Genomic DNA, 19745 nt, shown 5'->3' with positions numbered 1-19745 from the left:
CGTTTCTAGTTATAATTTAGAATATTAATATCAACCTTTTGTTATGAAACAATAAAAGAAGAAGAGTATTATTGCAGAGAAAAGTAGGGAGAGAGAATTCTTATTGATTTTGGGATGAATTACAATGGAATAGAACCCTCTATTTATAGGGAGAGATTGGCTTAGCCACCAAACAATAAACCCTAGAATCTCTCTAAATATAGACATTTACCTTAAATAGAATTCTATTTATAACACTCCCCCTTGAATGTCTATTCAACAGAAAATGTGCCTCGTTAAAACCTTAACTAAATAAAACCCAATGGAAAAAAAATTGTAGAAAAAGAAAGAGAGTACACATATCTAACAATAAGCTTTTTGGTTGCCTCGTTAAAAACCTTGCAAGGAAAACCTAACGGGAAAAAACCTTGTAAGGAAAAAAGAGTGCAACGCGCATTAACTCCCCCTGATGAGAGCATCAATTCACATCTTTAAGCATTTGCATTCCAATCTTGTGCACCATCTTCAAAACGATCTTTGGTAGAGACTTGATAAACAAATCAATCATATTAACTTGAATGAATCTATTGCATCTTGAAATCATCATTCTTGATAGAGATGTAATGTCTTCATAAACTTCTGTAGAATGGCCTTTTCAATATCTCCATAGAGGTATTCTCGCTATCACATTATCATGCTTATAGTTATAGCAAGATACATATGTGCACAAATTGCACTTAGGATGTGGTACTTCAAGACCAAGAATTGTATATTCTTTAAGCGACTTAAATCCTTCATGGATTGTCATATAAGTTAAGTCATATAAGCCATATAATAGACTTTAGATGCATATCAAGTTTTTATGTCATGCTAGACATATAAGATATCGGAAACTGATTGCACATACCATTGACTTTATACTTTCAAGTATTTGAACTACATGTCCAAAACTACATATCTTTCGTATTAAACCAATTCTATTTGAATTGTGTATCGTCTATTTGGCCAATATTTTTGTATCTGTCTCGACAGCCTTAAGATCCCCTGTCACGACCCGAATTTCCCACCGTCGGGAGTCGTGATGGCGCCTACTGTCGGAGCTAGTCAAGCCAACCTTAACATACCTTTTCAACTAATTTTCAACAAGATAATAATAAAAACAATAAATTCAAGCGGAAGCCTTAATTTAATATTAAATGAACGAAAATGCGGAAAATTAACATCATCCTCTACCCAAGATTTAGTGTCACAATACTCACGGACTACTATAAGATACTACAATTAAGAGTTTGAAAGGAAATACATAAGGAGTCTGCTTCGATACAATGAAAACAAACAGAAATAAAATAGATGAGACTCAGGGCCCACACACGCCAGCGAACTACCTAGGAGTCTCTGGACTGAAGGCACGCTCCCAATCTACTGCTACTGCGGTCCGTAAGCTACTCCCGAATCTGTGCACAAAAAGGGCACAGAAGTGTAGCATCAGCACAACCGACCCCATGTGCTGGTAAGTGCCTGGCCTAACCCCGGCGAGGTAGTGACGAGGCTAGACCGGACCTACCTCAAATAACCTGTACAGATATATGTGCAACAATGGAAAGATATACAGAATTTAAACAGATAATAGAGAGGGGACATGCTGTGGGGTGTAACAACTTAGATATAAGACCAACAAACAGAGAGATGGAAACTGAATAATTAGCATCTATGAAAGAGAGCAAGTGAATCAACAACTGCACAGCACCAACCTTCATGCTTTTACTCTCAATTCTCACCAAAACTGTCAAATATAGTGCACGGCATCACCCTTCGTGCTTTTCCTCACATAACTCTCATATCAAGGCATGGAATGACCCTTCGTGCTCAAATAATTAGAGACATGGCACGAAAAGATCCTTCGTGCATAAATAATTAGAGACATGGCACGGAAAGACCCTTCGTGCATAATTATCAAAACATGGCACGGAAAGACCCTTCGTGCATAATCGCTCTTCCTCACCCAATCATCAGTCACAACCAATCGGGGAAGGGAATATACAACAAGATTAAACATCCCGGCAAGGGAGAACAAATCAACAATAGGTCCCGATAAGGGAAAAATACCACACTTCCTTCTTTAACTCATCTGCTTCTCAACTATCACTTCATAATTATATTAGCAAGTAATTGCTCAACTGTTTCACATCCTTCGAATTTAAAAGCAACTACGACTCACGGTCATGCTAGACTCCGGTGTATAGATAACCGTCACCATGCCTATACACCGTACTCCACAGTTAACACGTAGCAAATAATATCCAAATCCTAATCCCTCAAGCCAAAGTTAGAACAAACACTTACCTCGAATGCTCCAAACTCAACTCACGCTTCTAGTATAGCTTTACCTCTTGATTCCACCACCAATCCGCTCGGATCTAGTCATAAGTTACTTAATCACATTAATAATTACTAAATGAATCATCCCCAATGCATGAAAATAGATTTTTCAAGGTTTTTCCCAAAAAGGTCAAAAATACCCCCGGACCCACGTGGTCGAAACTCGAGGTTCGGACCAAAACCCGGTTACCCATTCCCCCATGAATCCAAATATATGATTTGTTTTTAAATCGGACCCCAAATTGAGGTCCAACTTCTCAATTTGTAGAAAACCTAGGTTCTACCCAAAACACCCAATTTTCCCCATGAAAATCTTTGATTTGAAGTTGAAATTATGTTAAAAGATGTTAAGGGATAAAGAAATTAAGTTAGAAATCACTTACCAATCGTTTTGGAGAAGAAAAGTTGTTTGGAAAATCGCCTCTTAGGTTTTGGGTTTTTGAAAAGTGAAAAATGACTGAGATTTCCGAACTTGTATACCACAAAAATGTGTTGCGGCCGCGCCGAGCGGGAGAAAAATTGGGGCTTCTCTGAACCCTTCCAGCGCGGACCGCACTGTTTTGGTGCGCGGCCGCGCTGGTTGACCTGAAACCCTAGCCCTCAGACTCAGCCACGCGGACCGCACAGAAAGGCCTCGCGGCCGCGCGTCTCCAGCGCGGACCGCGCGGAAATGACCGCGGCCGCGCTGGTGTCTGCAACACCTGAACCTGCATTTTCTTAAGTCCAAGACCTCCCGGGCCCCATTCAAAACTCACCCGAGCCCTCGGGGCTCCAAACCAAACATGCACACAACCTTAAAAATATCTTACGGACTTACTCGTGCGATCAAATCGCCAAAATAACATCATATACATAGGATCAAGCCTCAAACACATGATTTTCTTTTCTTCAACTTTCATAACTCAAATTCTCCATTTTTAGTCCGAAACACGTCATATGACGTCCGTTTTTAGCCAAACTTTACAGATAGTGCTTAACACATATTTAAGACTTGTACCGGGCGTCGGAACCAAAATACGAGCCCGATACCTATATTTTCTAACTCCTTTTCATTTCAAATTTTCATATCAAATTTCAGAAAAACAATTTCTTTCAAAAATTCATTTCTCGGGCTTGGGACCTCAGAATTTGATTCCGGGCACACGCCCAAGTCCCATATTTTTCTACGGAGCCTCCGGGACCGTCGAATCACAGGTCCGGGTCTGTTTACCCAAAATGTTGACCGATGTCAACATTATGCATATTAATACCAAAATTCATCAAATGTTTCACATAATTCACATATTCTAACATAAAAACTTTCCGACTACGCGCCCGAACTACGCACGCCAATCGAGGCAACTAAAAGCGAGGTTTTCAAGGCCTCGAAAGCGCAGAACAAGGAAGAACTACGGTGATGACCCTTCAGGTCGTCACATTCTCCACCTCTAAAACAACCGTTCGTCCTCGAACGGACAAAAGAAAGAAGTACCTGAGTCGGGAAATAAATGAGGATAACGGCTCCGCATATCGGACTCGGACTCCCAGGTCGATGCCTCAGGAGGCTGACCTCTCCACTGAACACGCACCGAAGGAAAACTCTTCGACCTCAACTGTCGAACCTGCCGGTATAGAATAGCCACCGGCTCCTCCTCATATGACAGATCCTTGTCCAATTGGACAGTACTGAAATCTAACACGTGCGATGGATCTCCGCGATACTTCCGGAGCTTAGACACATGAAACACGGGATGCACAGCTGACAAGCTAGGTGGCAAGGCAAGTCTATAAGCCACCTCTCCCATACAATCAAGAATCTCAAATGGACCGATGAACCTAGGGCTGAGCTTGCCCTTCTTCCCAAATCTCATCACGCCCTTTATAGGCGATACACGGAGCAATACCCGCTCACCAACCATGAAGGCAACATCTCTGAACTTGCAGTCTGCGTAACTCTTCTGTCTGGACTGAGCTGTATGAAGTCTATCCTGAATAATCCTGACCTTGTCCAAGGCTTCCTGAACCAGATCCGTACCCAATAATCGAGCCTCTCCCGGCTCAAACCATCCAACTGGAGACCGACATCGCCTACCATACAACGCCTCGTACGGAGCCATCTGAATGCTGGACTGGTAGCTGTTGTTGTAGGCAAACTCTGGTAAAGGCAAAAACTGGTCCTACAAGACTCCAAAATCAATGACACAGGCTCGGAGCATGTCCTCAAGAACCTGAATAGTCCTCTCGGACTGACCGTCCGTCTGGGGATGGAATGATGTACTCAACTCAACCTAGGTGCCCAACTCTCGTTGAACTGCTCTCCAGAAATGCGAGGTAAACTGTGTACCCCGATCCGAAATGATAGATAGCGGCACCCCATGAAGGCGAACAATCTCCCTTATATAAATCTCGGCTAACCTTTCGGACGAATAGGTGGCTGCAACAGGAACAAAATGCGCTGACTTGGTCAGCCTATCAACAATGACCCAAACTGCATCAAACTTTTTCCGAGTCATCGGAAGTCCAGTAACGAAATCCATCGTAATCCTCTCCCACTTCCACTCGGGAAGTGCAATCCTCTGAGATAGACCACCAGGTCTTTGATGCTCGTACTTAACCTGCTGACAATTCAAACATCGAGCCACTTGCGCAACGATGTCTTTCTTCATCTTACACCACCAATAGTGCTGCCTCAGATCCTGATACATCTTCGCGGCGCCCGGGTGAATAGAATACCGAGAACTGTGGGCCTCCGCTAAGATCAACTCTCGAATCCCATCAACATTGGGCACACAAACTCGCCCCTGCAATCTCAATACACCATCATCATCTAAGGTTACTTTCTTGGCACCTCCACGCTGCACCGTGTCTCTCAAGACACACAAATGGGGATCCTCAAACTGCCGCTCGCGGATACGCTCTAATAGTGAGGAACGAGCAACCGTGCAAGCTAACACTTTGCTAGGCTCAGAAATATCCAACCTCACAAGACTATTGGCCAAGGCCTTAACATCCAAAGTAAGCGATCTCTGGCTGACTGGAATATAAGCAAGACTACCCATGCTGGCGGACTTCCTGCTCAATGCATCGGCCACCACATTGGCCTTCCCCGGGTGGTATAAGATAGTAACATCATAATCCTTTAGCAACTCTAACCACCTCCTCTGCCTCAAATTCAACTCTTTCTGCTTGAACAGATACTGAAGACTCTTGTGATCAGTGTAAACCTCACACGTCACGCCATATAAGTAATGCCTCCAGATCTTCAAGGCATGAACAATGGCTGCCAACTCGAGATCATGAACCGGATAATTCTTCTCATGGATCTTCAACTGCCTCGAAGCATAGGCAATGACTTTGCCTTCCTGTATCAACACTGCAACAAGCCCAATACGAGATGCATCACAATAGACCGTATATGGCCCTGAACCTGTGGGTAAAACCAATATCGGTGCCGTAGTCAGAGCCGTCTTGTGCTTCTGAAAGCTCGCCTCACACTCGTCCGACCACCTGAACTGGACACCCTTCTGGGTCAATTTGGTCATAGGGGCTGCAATGGATGAAAACCCCTCCACGAACCGATGGTAGTAACCTTCCAACCCCAGGAAACTCCGAATATCCGTAGCTGAAGCTGGTCGAGGCCAGTTCTTGACTACCTCTATCTTCTTCGGGTCTACCTGAATACCTGCTGCTGATACGACATGACCCAGGAATGCGACCGAACTCAACCAAAACTCGCACTTTGAGAACTTAGCATACAACTGACTATCCTTTAGGGTCTGAAGGACCACTCTGAGGTGCTGCTCATGCTCCTCCTGACTGCGGGAGTATATAAGAATATCGTCAATGAAGACTATCACGAACAAGTCCAAATAAGGTCTGAACACTCGGTTCATCAACTCCATGAACGCTGCTGGGGCATTAGTCAATCCAAATGACATGACCAAAAACCCATAGTGCCCATACCGAGTGCGAAATGCTGTCTTAGGGACATCAGACGCCCTAATCCTCAATTGGTGGTAGCCAGATCTCAAATCTATCTTTGAAAACACCCTCGCACTCTAAAGCTGGTCGAAAAAATCATCAATCCGCGGAAGTGGATACTTGTTCTTTATCGTCACCTTGTTCAACTGCCGGTAATCAATGCACATCCTCATCGACCCATCCTTTTTCTTCACGAACAACACTGGTGCACCCCAAGGTGATACACTGGGTCTAATGAAACCCTTATCAAGCAAGTCCTGAAGCTGCTCTTTCAACTCTTTCAACTCTGGCGGGGCCATGCGATATGGCGAAATGGAAATAGGCTGAGTGCCTGAAGCCAGATCAATACAGAAATCAATATCCCTGTCGGGCGGCATACCCGGCAGGTCTGAAGGGAAAACCTCGGGGAACTCCCGAACAATAGGAACAGAGTCAATTGATGGAACCTTTGCGCTAGAGTCGCGAACATACACTAGATATGCTAGACACCCCTTCTCGACCATACGTCGAGCCTTGACATACGAAATAACATTGCGGGTGGCATGGACCGGGGTCCCTCTCCACTCAAGTTGGGGCAAATCTGGCAAGGCCAAGGTCACGGTCTTGGCGTGACAATCTAGAATAGCATGATACGGGGACAACCAGTCCATCCCCAATATAGTGTCAAAGTCCACCATATCTAAAAGCAATAAGTCGACACGGGTCTCAAGACCGTCAAATACCACCACACATGAACGATGCACTCAGTCGACCACTATAGATTCACCAACCGGTGTGGACACATATACAGGAATACCCAAAGCCTCACTAGGCATGATCAAATAGGGTGCAAAATAGGACGACACATAAGAATACATAGATCCCGGGTCAAATAACACAGAAGCACCCCTACCACATACCAGAATAGTACCTGTAATCACAGCATCTGATGACTCGGCCTCTGGCCTGGCCGGCAAAGCATAACAACGGGGCTAACCCCCACCTCCCTGAACTGTGTCTCTGGGGCGATCGGCTGCTGGCTGACCCCTGCCTCTGGCGGTCCGAGCTCCACCTATACGGTCTCTCCCTTCACCCTTATGATCCCTACCCCCGCCTCTAGTTAGATGGGCGGCCTGTGGATCACCTACTGCCTGAATCGTAGGGCGAGGACCCTGCTGCTGAGAACTACTCGAGGCTCGGGGGCAAAACCTGACAATGTGACTCGGGTCACCACAACCATAACATGCCCTCGGCTGCTGGGGCTGCTGGCCCTTGTCGACCTGTATGTCCTCCCCTGAAGCTCTGAAGTGGCGGTGCACTGATGGGGGCTGGTGGTGCGCTGAAGGTCTGCTGACCCGAATAATACTGCTGAGGACCACCACCACCTTGAGTACCATGATAAACCTGAAGTGGCGACTGGAAGGGCCTCTGAGAGTGGCCTCTGTCATATGAATCCCTACCTCCAGACGAGGCACCACTAAATCTACCAGAATAACGGGGCCTCTTATCAGACCCATGACCACCTCCCTGAGCAAGTTCCATCTCTATCCGGCCGGCACCATTTGTCACCTCCTGAAATGAAATCTCACCACCGGCACTCATGGCCATCTGAACACGGATCGGCTGGGCCAACCCATCAACAAACCTCCGCACCCTCTCTCTCGGTGGGGAGTATCACAATGGCATGATGAGCGAGATCTATGAACCGGGTCTCATACTGGGTGACCGTCATAGGACCCTACTGGAGACGCTCAAACTGCCTGCGAAGAGCATCTCGCTGAGTAACTGGAAGGAACTTCCCCAAAAATAACTCTGAAAACTGATCCCAGGCCAATGATGGCGACCCTGCTGGCCTAGCTAAACAGAAATCCCTCCACCAAGTCTTGGCGGATCCTACCAGGCGAAAAGTGGCAAAATCGACCCCATTGGTCTCTACAATGCCCATAGTCCGTAGAACCTCATGACAGCTGAATATGAAATCCTGAGCATCCTCTGAGGGAGTGCCACTATATGTAGTAGTGAAGAGCTTGGTGAAATGATCAAGCCTCCACAAAGCATCCGCGGACATAGCCGCACCATCACTGGACTGAGCCGCAATACCTGGCTGGGCTGCCACAGCTGGCTGAACTGCTGGAACCTGAGCCTGAGGAGCTACCGGCTCTGGAGTACGAGTATCGGGAGTCTGAACTCCTCCCCCAGCCTGAGATGTGGCTTGAGCTGCGGGAAGCAAACCCGCTCTAGAAATGCCCTCCATAAAGCCTACCAGTCGGACCAAAGCGTCCTAAAGCACTGGAATGGCTATGAAACCCTCTAGGACCTGAGCTGGGCCCACTGGAACAGCTGGGGCAGGATCCTCCTCCTCAAAATCGACCTGAGGCTCTGTCGCCGGAAATGCTACTCGGGGCTGAGCCCTGACCCGGCCTCGGCCTCTGGCACGGCCTCGGCCTCGTCCTCTGCCCCTAATAGGGGCTGTTGCTGGGGGCTCAGGCTGTTGCGTGGTAGAAGAGGAAGCACGTGTCCTCACCATCTGCGAAAGAACAGAGTGGAAAGACAATCAGTACTTGAGAAACAGAATCGCACGACAAGAATGAACAAGGTGAAGTTTTCCTAACTCGGTAGCCTCTGCGGGATAAATACAGACGTCTCCGTACCGATCCCTCAGACTCTACTGAGCTTGTCCGTGAGTTGTGAGACCTAAGTAACCTAGGGCTCTGATACCAACTTGTCACGACCCGAATTCCCCACTGTCGGGAGTCGTGATGGCGCCTACTGTCGGAGCTAGGCAAGCCAACCTTAACATACCTTTTCAACTAATTTTCAACAAGATAATAATAAAAATAATAAATTCAAGCAGAAGCCTTAATTTAATATTAAATGAACAAAAATGCGGAAAATTAACATCATCCTCTAACCAAGATTTAGTGTCACAATACTCACAGACTACTATAAGATACTACAAATAAGAGTTTGAAAGAAAATACATAAGGAGTCTGCTTCGATACAATGAAAACAAACAGAAATAAAATAGATGAGACTCAAGGCCCACACACGCCAGCGAACTACCTAGGAGTCTCTGGACTGAAGGCACGCTCCCAATCTACTGCTACTGCGGTCCGTAAGCTACTCCCGAATCTGTGCACAAAAAGGGCACAGAAGTGTAGCATCAGCACAATCGACCCCATGTGCTGGTAAGTGCCTGGCCTAACCCTGGCGAGGTAGTGACGAGGCTAGACCGGACCTACCTCAAATAACCTGTACAGATATATGTGCAACAATGGAAAGATATACAGAATTTAAACAGATAATAGGGAGGGGACATGCTGTGGGGTGTAACAATTTAGATATAAGACCAACGAACAGAGAGATGGAAACTGAATAATTAACATCTATGAAAGAGAGCAAGTGAATCAACAACTGCACGGCACCAACCTTCGTGCTTTTACTCTCAATTCTCACCAAAACTGTCAAATATAGTGCACGGCATCACCCTTCGTGCTTTTCCTCACATAACTCTCACATCAAGGCACGGAATGACCCTTCGTGCTCAAATAATTAGAGACATGGCACGGAAAGACCCTTCGTGCATAAATAATTAGAGACATGGCACGGAAAGACCCTTCGTGCATAATTATCAAAACACGGCACGGAAAGACCCTTCGTGCATAATCGCTCTTCCTCACCCAATCATCAGTCACAGTCAATCGGGGAAAGGGAATATACAACAAGATTAAACATCCCGGCAAGGGAGAACAAATCAACAATAGGTCCCGGCAAGGGAAAAATACCACACTTCCTTCTTTAACTCATCTGCTTCTCCACTATCACTTCATAATTATATTAGCAAGTAATTAGCTCAACTGTTTCACATCCTTCGAATTTAAAAGCAACTACGACTCACGGTCATGCTAGACTCCGGTGTATAGATAACCGTCACCATGCCTATACACCGTACTCCACAGTTAACACGTAGCAAATAATATCCAAATCCTAATCCCTTAAGCCAAAGTTAGAACAAACACTTACCTCGAATGCTCCAAACTCAACTCACGCTTCTAGTATAGCTTTACCTCTTGATTCCACCACCAATCCGCTCGGATCTAGTCATAAGTTACTTAATCACATTAATAATTACTAAATGAATCATCCCCAATGCATGAAAATAGATTTTTCAAGGTTTTTCCCAAAAAGGTCAAAAATACCCCCGGACCCACGTGGTCGAAACTCGAGGTTCGGACCAAAACCCGGTTACCCATTCCCCCATGAATCCAAATATATGATTTGTTTTTAAATCGGACCCCAAATTGAGGTCCAACTTCTCAATTTGTAGAAAACCTAGGTTCTACCCAAAACACCCAATTTTCCCCATGAAAATCTTTGATTTGAAGTTGAAATTATATTAAAAGATGTTAAGGGATAAAGAAATTAAGTTAGAAATCACTTACCAATCGTTTTGGAGAAGAAAAGTTGTTTGGAAAATCGCCTCTTAGGTTTTGGGTTTTTGAAAAGTGAAAAATGACTGAGATTTCCGAACTTGTATACCTTTCTGAGGACCTGGCGCGGACCGCACAAAAATGTGTTGCGGCCGCGCCGAGTGGGAGAAAAATTGGGGCTTCTCTGAACCCATCCAGCGCGGACCGCACTATTTTGGTGTTCGGCCGTGCTGGTTGACCTGAAACCCTAGCCCTTAGACTCAGCCACGCGGACCGCACAGAAAGGCATCGCAGCCGCGTGGACCGCGCCGAAATGACCGCGGCCGCGCTGGTGTCTGCAACACCTGAACCTGCATTTTCCTAAGTGCAAGACCTCCCGGGCCCCATTCAAAACTCACCCGAGCCCTCGGGGCTCCAAACCAAACATGCACCCAACCTTAAAAACATCTTACGGACTTACTCGTGCGATCAAATCGCCAAAATAACATCATATACATAGGATCAAGCCTCAAACACATGATTTTCTTTTCTTCAACTTTCATAACTCAAATTCTCCATTTTTAGTCCGAAACACGTCATCTGACGTCCGTTTTTAGCCAAACTTTACAGATAGTGCTTAACACATATTTAAGACTTGTATCGGGCGTCGGAACCAAAATACGAGCCCGATACCTATATTTTCTAACTCCTTTTCATTTCAATTTTTCATATCAAATTTCAGAAAAAAAACAATTTCTTTCAAAAATTCATTTCTCAGGCTTGGGACCTCAGAATTTGATTCCGGGCACACGCCCAAGTCCCATATTTTTCTACGGACCCTCCGGGACCGTTGAATCACAGGTCCGGGTCCGTTTACCCAAAATGTTTATCGATGTCAATATTATGCATATTAATACCAAAATTCATCAAATGTTTCACATAATTCACATATTCTAACATAAAAACTTTCCGGCTATGCGCCCGAACTATGCACGCCAATCGAGGCAACTAAAAGCGAGGTTTTCAAGGCCTTGAAAGCGCGGAACAAGAAAGAACTACGGTGATGACCCTTCGGGTCGTCACATTCCCATCTATACTTAGCGCTATGATAGATGTCGTCGACGAACATTTTATATTGATTCCAATAATTTTTCATAAAGACATAACATAGAGATCTCTTCATTCATATATTCAGGTACCTGAATCTCTCATGAGATTTTATGAAATGTTATGTCATGTGATCTTCTAGATCACTTGCCTCCTTATTATGATCAGTTTGATCATTTGCTCATCTTCTTTATCAAGAAGTTTTATTTGAAACCGATTTTTCTATACGCTTTAAGCGTACCATAGACTTTGTCCTTCTAGGACTTAATATGACCATTTTCAATGAGAATATAGTTACTTTCTTTGGGTCAGCAAATGCGTATGGCATGCTTGAAATATATTGCAAACGAATTATCTTTTTATGAACTTCAAGTTCATATTATGATATTCGAAGATCTATATATACAAATGATAATCCGTTCCACGTAACTTTTTCTCAAGTGTTTATCATGTCTGCCCCTCATGTTAGAAAATCTAACTTGTTTCCTCAACTTTGAGAGCCCATCTTTGTGTGTCATGGTGCTAATCAAAATATACACGGCACATTTAATAATAATAAGATGGAATTATTTGGTTCCTGACCCCGAACCACTTATGAGGGGAGAATATACTATACTTTCGTATATAACCTATATCAAACTGATATAGATAACTTTGTTTCATAAGCAATAGTTTAGCTATTAAGTGGAGGCACTTAATAAATTATTTTGTTAAACCAACTGTGATGTAAACCAGCTTATCAAGATGGACTTCTTGAATAGAAAATCTAGAAATTATGCTCGAAATTAAATTATTGAGCAAGTTACCTCGCAAAACGTCATATTGCGGGATAATAATAATCGCACATGTAACCATCTCATAGATGCATCTTATGTTGTATACTTGGCAAGTGAATGAGCCCATATTCACTTTTGATATTTATGGGATTCAATCCCAACTTTAGTTGGTCTGCTAATTAATGAGAACAAGCAACCTAGGAGAATTCGTAAAGAACATTCTAGTTCTTTAATGTTTACTCATTTGAATTCTCTTTTATTTTTGCAAATCATACTTAAATTGATATGACTAAACCAGCTATGCCAACTGGATATCAGTAAACTCTAAGTTTATTATGATATGAGTTTTATATCAATAAAGTTCTACTTTATTGTGGCATTCTTTTATTTGTGTAGTACAAACTGAAGAATAAAGCGGGTAACTTTTCACATACATATTACCCCGCTACAAGTTGTAGTAATAGAAAATATTAAATATTTTCTTTATTTATAGTCTCAATATAATCAACTGCTTTCACGTGTACTTTGGAAACTGAATAAGTTTCTTTGAGACTTACTACAACACAATACCTTATTGGTAATCAGTTGTGTTTCTCCAAAATAGTATAATTGGCTCTTGCAGAGTTCTCAACTAATTTTGTACTACCACATATTCATCAACATCAATATGGTGAATATCTCTTTTAAAGAGAAAGTTATACCATAATGGTTATGGTCAAAATTATATACAAGATATGTTTCTTGCATTAATGTTATTCTTTAATAATCGCATTACCAAAATATTTTGGTGTGCAATAGATACGTGACCAATGACCATTCATGCCATAATAATGATATTATTTTCTTATACCATCTCAAACCTCCTTCTAGAAGTGAATGTGGTATATTCACTACCACTAGCACGTTCATATTCTTCCAAGAATGAATATGTATTCATAAATTAGATGTTGTCATATTCACATCATGAATGGACCATAATCATCTATATGTGATTTATAAAATTTCATGTCAAATCGATGACAAATATTACTTTTACAAAGTGAATGATTATTTTGAGAATCTTTATTGTTCTCATTACCACAATGATGACAATTATAATTTCGTCTATTGCCACGTCCACATCCATTGATACATTCATAGTAATAATTTTTGTCTTCTTTCAAACTTATCACATACTGCTATCACATTCTCTAAAGGGAATGAGAATGGAGCAAATTAAATGGGACGTGTTTTCAATTCTTTGTCCACAATCATACATGAATTTGATCATGGCAAGGCATAGAAATTTTACCACTTTGGGTGGTTATAATATCTTTCAAACTTCATTAGAGTTGCAATCAAAATTTATCGTCTTTGCTTGTATTTAAAATAAATTATAGAATGTCAAGAATTTGAAAGAGAAAAGTAAAATACTTACCTTAAATCCAGAATTTAATCATTCATAGAATAATTGACAATCATTATGCTCAATCCCAAATCTTCTACTCAATTGACTAGAGTCTCGTGCTGATAACGTGTTATGAAACAATAAAAGAAGAAGAAGAGTATTGCAGAGAAAAGTAGGGAGAGAGAATTCTTATTGATTTTGGGATGAATTACAATGGAATAGAACCCTCTATTTATAGGGAGAGATTGGCTTAGTCACCAAACAATAAACCCTAGAATCTCTCTAAATATAGACATTCACCTTAAATAGAATTCTATTTATAACACCTTTATAGTTATAGTTTTGAAAATATAAATAGTAATATAACCCTGGTTATAATTTATAAAAGGCTTAATAATATTAAGCTTTATAGTTATAGTTTAAATGCTTGATTTTGTCTTATTTACTTAGTAACATATTTGTTTTATTCTTATTTTTATTCTCGTTTCATTTTATATAAAAGAAAGAAAGAGGGTAAGAGAAAATGCTAACAAATGTATGAAGTGATGGCTCACATGAAAATAGCTTTATTATATAAGTACTTGATATAAATTATCATTTTTAGTAGCGGTAACTAACGTTGAAGAAGGTGAAGTTTACTATTAAAGGAAAAAAATAATGGAAGAAATTGAATATCCAAGTCCATTCACAGCTTGTTTGGATGGCTGTTACCTATCGTTTCATAATGTATTGTATCGTATTGTATTGTACTGTATCATTTGATGAATACAATGTTTGGATGGATTGTGTCGTTTTGTCGTCGTTTCATGGTATCATGCACCAGTAATATGATGAATAAACTTGTAATATTATAAAGAAAAATTATGAGATGGTATATAAAAAGGTAGGGTAAATGATAAAATAAAATTATTTAATAATAATAAAGGGTGAGATTGAGAGAAAAACACAAGGAAATAACATGACCACACCAAATCGGTCGTTACATAAAGTGGCACGTTTCATCATTACGTAACGACGGATTTAACGATACGATACAACAAAATTTAAGTAACAATCAAAACAAACATTGTATTTAAAGTAACAATACGATACGATGCAACTAGTAACAACCATCCAAACAAGCTGTCAGTCTAAGAAAATGATGAAAATGAACAATATATGTTACTCCTTCTGCCTCAATTTATGTTTCGTATATATATTTTTTGGGTCTGTTCCAAAAAATATATAAACTTTTTTATCTATAAATAATTAATTTTAAACTTTCTATTTTACTTTTAAAGGGATGATTGATAAGCATACATGTTTACCCTAAAAATCGGATAACAATTAAATTTATAAGCAGTTTTAAGGATATGTGATTTCACTTGGCACAAACTGATAAATAGAAGAGTTAGTGTCAGGAATTAACAATAAAATAAAGCAAACCGGTGTGATGAACAATTACGGCCCTTGAGCTAATTGTCCTCGAACCAACTGAACAAGTTATTAAGAGTATGAACTGGATAATAGAACTTGCAAGAAATAAAGTGTGATATATGGCATTGATATGTGTGAATGTGAGATCCTTACAAATGGTTAAGACCCTCTTTATATAGTAGAGGAATCCTATTTACGATATAATTCTAATTACAGAAGAAAATCCCATGATTAGCTGAACAATCGCCCTTGATTTGATTTGTTCAGAGATTTTCACCATTGTCCTCGTCCAATCACTGATATCTCGCCTTTCCATTATTATGTTGTCTTCGATTTTGTTCGATGTCTACCCGTTTGATCTCGATCATTACTGGTCTCGATCTCGACAGGTATCTCGAATCCCAAACTCGGTACCTTATCCTTGTATCTCGGTCTGTCAAGCCGTGGGGCTGTTCCTCGATCCATCCCCCTAGTCTTGGTTAATTAGTAAAATCAAGTGGACTCTATTTTAATCGTATACAGATAATCCCCTCGTTTTTTGGAATGTAATGACAAGAAAAAAATTGAGATTCTGATGTGGGCCTTGGTTTACCATGACATAAGCATTGTGACACAAGTGGTAGAGGTGACCGAAACGTCCCATCGGTTCAATTTTCCAGGCATTTAAGGCACGTCAGTTGTCGATCGGCTTCTAGCAACTTTGAACAGTCGCCGTGAAACCCATAAATAGGCATATTTCCCACTTTTTCAAACTTTACTTTTAATCTCTTCTGCTCTAATCTTCAAAGATCTTCGCTTTTTTCAAGTTCTTTTTCTGCAAATCTTCAAGTTTCATCATTAGCCTCTTTTTAAAACGCCAGATATCCTAATCCCTGCTCTTCCTCCTTCTCAAAAATGGCTAAGACCTCTAAAATTATCCCTCACAAAGAAACCGCCTTTTCATCAAAGTCCGGTGGTGCTGCCGCCACGGTGGAACATCCCCTTACGGACTTCATTCCTACGAAGTGTGCCATTGTTGTTGATTTCATGGTGGAGAACACACCCTCGATACCAAGCCGATGTGAACCCATGTTGAGGTACATGTGTAAGATCATCGAATGTCTCCTCGAGAAAGTGAAAGAGGAGTGCAACTAGGTAGGCAAGAATGTAGTAGTTCCTAGCTCCGAAGAATCCATCACTACTTACAAGGAGGGGTATCTGAGTGTCTATACCTACCCCTTCACAATAGGTCCCCTAGACCATATCATCATTGCCTTATCAAGAGGTACGATATCACTTTGGGCCAAATCCACCCGTAATTTTGGAGGATCGTGATCGTCCTCCGATTCTCTGTAAGCAAGATCAAGGGGCATCTTTTTACCCTCAATCACCTCATACGTCTCTACGGCCCCCGACTTTATTATGGAGGCATGATCAAGCATTATCATTGAGCCACCAAACCCCTGTTCTAAAGCATAGATGAGACTCGAGACCGAGGTTGGATGGGTAGGTTTGTCCGAATAAAGACTTCAGATCTAATCCATGCCGAAGATATCTCGTTCCCTGAAAAGTGGAACATGAAATGTAAGTATTGCTTAGCCTCTTGATTATCTAATTTTTCCATTCTACTTTCTTGTCTTTCCCTCATCTAAATTTTTTTTGTTGCAGCTAAGGTCATAGTGCCGGAAGTGATTGTCACGACCTAAACCGATGGGCCGCGACCGGTACCTGAGTCCTACCTGTCAAACACCCCTAAGCATGTGTCTAAGATATGAACCTGAATAACATCTACTGAATTACGAAAATAACATATATGAAGGAAACCTGCCAATAAGGCATATGTATGTATACATGCAAAATACAGTGGGTGAGCCGGCAAGGCTGCTATAGACAACCATACATCCAAAACCGAAAGCCGACAGGGCCACATACAACCCAACTAGATATACTGTCTACCGACCTCTAATAGAAACATAACTGAACAAAGACGGGACTGTGCCACATCGTACCCATATATATATATATACAAACGTATCGTACCAAAATTAAAAGCAGCTCCGGATCAAGTGGAGCATGCCAACTCTTACTGATCAGGGATCCTAAGAAGGGGGACCATCAGCTTACCTATGGGCATGAAACGTAGGCCCCGTGAAATAGGGCGTCAGTACAAAAAATGTACTAAGTATATAAGGCATGAAAATTAGTACGTAAAAGACATAGATGAAACATGGAATATAGAAACACATCTTTAAATCTGAATAACTTTGTAAATTCTGAAACATTTATAATGTCATGCACGTGCGTATAAATGTCGTGCCATGCATAGGTATAGGTGTACATTATATCATCAAGCCACTGAGGGCATCCCATCAGATCGTCTCAACCATTGTGGGCAACATCATCAACATATACCAGCTGATCAGGTGGTGGTGCGTATATAACACCGTAACCTTTTTCCATATCCCATATATTTACATATATACACATATATATACACATATATATAACACCATATGGTCATGAGTCAATGCACATGTATAAATGGGTGAATTGCATGAAAAATACGTAAAAATCTCAATATTCCTTCCGGATAAACTTTTTCAACTGCATATTATTCTGAGACCCATGAACAGAAGATAATAATAATTCGTCGCGCCCCTTTTTCTCGCGAAATCGGGTTTATGATATTTTGGTTGGGACAACTCTCTCCTTTTGGAAAGGGGGTTTGCATTTTTGAAGAGTCACCACCTAACGATTTAAGGTCCTTTGGGAACCTATAGGGTTCATTTATAACTATATTTGGTAACCAGAGACATGGTAAGGGCTTGAAACTATCCTAAGTGAAAGGTGTTAGGCATCCCTCAGGATACACTAGTGTGGTTCCCGGCCAAACATTTTTTGTGAATTTGTACAATTAGCAAATAAATAAGTATGGCTCAAATAGTAGGGGATTTAAGTTTAAATACATAGGTGTAAAAAAACAACTAATGAAACGCAAGATTTTGAAAAGAATTATAATCTGAACATATTTGTGAATGTAAAGGGGTATCCTATGCTTGTTTATACTATGGATCACATCAATGCAATACCCGGTATGAAACTCCTCAAAGAGGGGCTACACGTGGTATTAACGCTTCGGTCATCATATCCATTTCTACCCTTTCCCACCCCATGAAGGTAATTAAAGCGAGGGTCGGTCTCGACCCCTATTGCTTGCTATTACCTGTCCATTCCTATCAGTCTCGGAGGAATTTAGGACTTATATCCGATAAAGAGGGGGTACTAGGCATACCCTCAAGTTTAAAGGTAAAATACTAAGGCGACACATAATAAACAGATAAGACTTCAATTACAGGGGAGCATGAGAGACAAATGAAAGGCTCAGATATACCTCCACACATAGTACACATAAACATCATGAATCATATATAATTAAGGTCTAAATTCAGATCCTAAGCATGATATCTAAGTGATAACAACAAATTCAGATTTATTACATAACTCAGAGAGGAAGTTCTAATCAGACTTGCTTGCTGTTTTAAACATGCTGACAGTTAAACGTTAATGACAAACAGGGTTCTGGTTTTATTTAAAGTTTATTACCTAAGGCTTGCCTAGGCGTAAAATAATATGCAGCAGTTACCAGAATTATTAAACAGTCTAGAAGTTATTTTGCCTAAAGCATGCTATTCTAAATGTTGCAAAGATATGCAGGGATTGTGACCAGTTTCACTTAAGCAGAATAATCAAACATGAGACTGTTTTATGTTATTTTTCATGCATTAGTAGTTTAACTAGGTGTGAATGAGAGAGTGTGAACGAGATCCTAAGACAGGGTATGCACATATGAAAATGCAGAATGATTCCAGGACATGTAGAATTCTTAAAGCATGATTTCTAAATGCCCAAAAGGTTACAACATGGTTTCAAGATGTGCAGGAGCAACAGTTTATGTTGATGCTATTATTTAGCCTAAAGTAGGATTTCTAAATGGTAAAATGATGTTAAATAAGATGCCGAAACAGTAAACCTAAGAACATGGTATCTAATGCATGACATGCTTTGAATGTGTTGGTCTTACACATGGATTCTAATGCACATATAGGAAATGTAAACCTAAGGCATGGTTTCTACCCATTGATGTTGATAGCATATATAACTACCCTCCCCTTTTCACTAGTAAACCCCAATATTCGTTTACAACAGATTATTACAAACCAATATTGAAATGAATTACCTAAGTAGAAAAGGAAAAATAAGAAGTTACACTATAGAAAGCCTAAGAACATGCCCAGATTTCCAGCACCCCAAATGCCAAGATTGTTTCATAGCCTTTCTCATATACGGGTGTGTCAAAGTTCCCTAAGGACCTCA

The sequence above is a fragment of the Nicotiana sylvestris genome, chromosome 3, assembly GCF_000393655.2.
Source record: "Nicotiana sylvestris chromosome 3, ASM39365v2, whole genome shotgun sequence".
In the NCBI taxonomy this organism is placed as follows: Eukaryota; Viridiplantae; Streptophyta; class Magnoliopsida; order Solanales; family Solanaceae; genus Nicotiana; species Nicotiana sylvestris.
Note: the sequence above shows the minus strand (reverse complement) of the source record.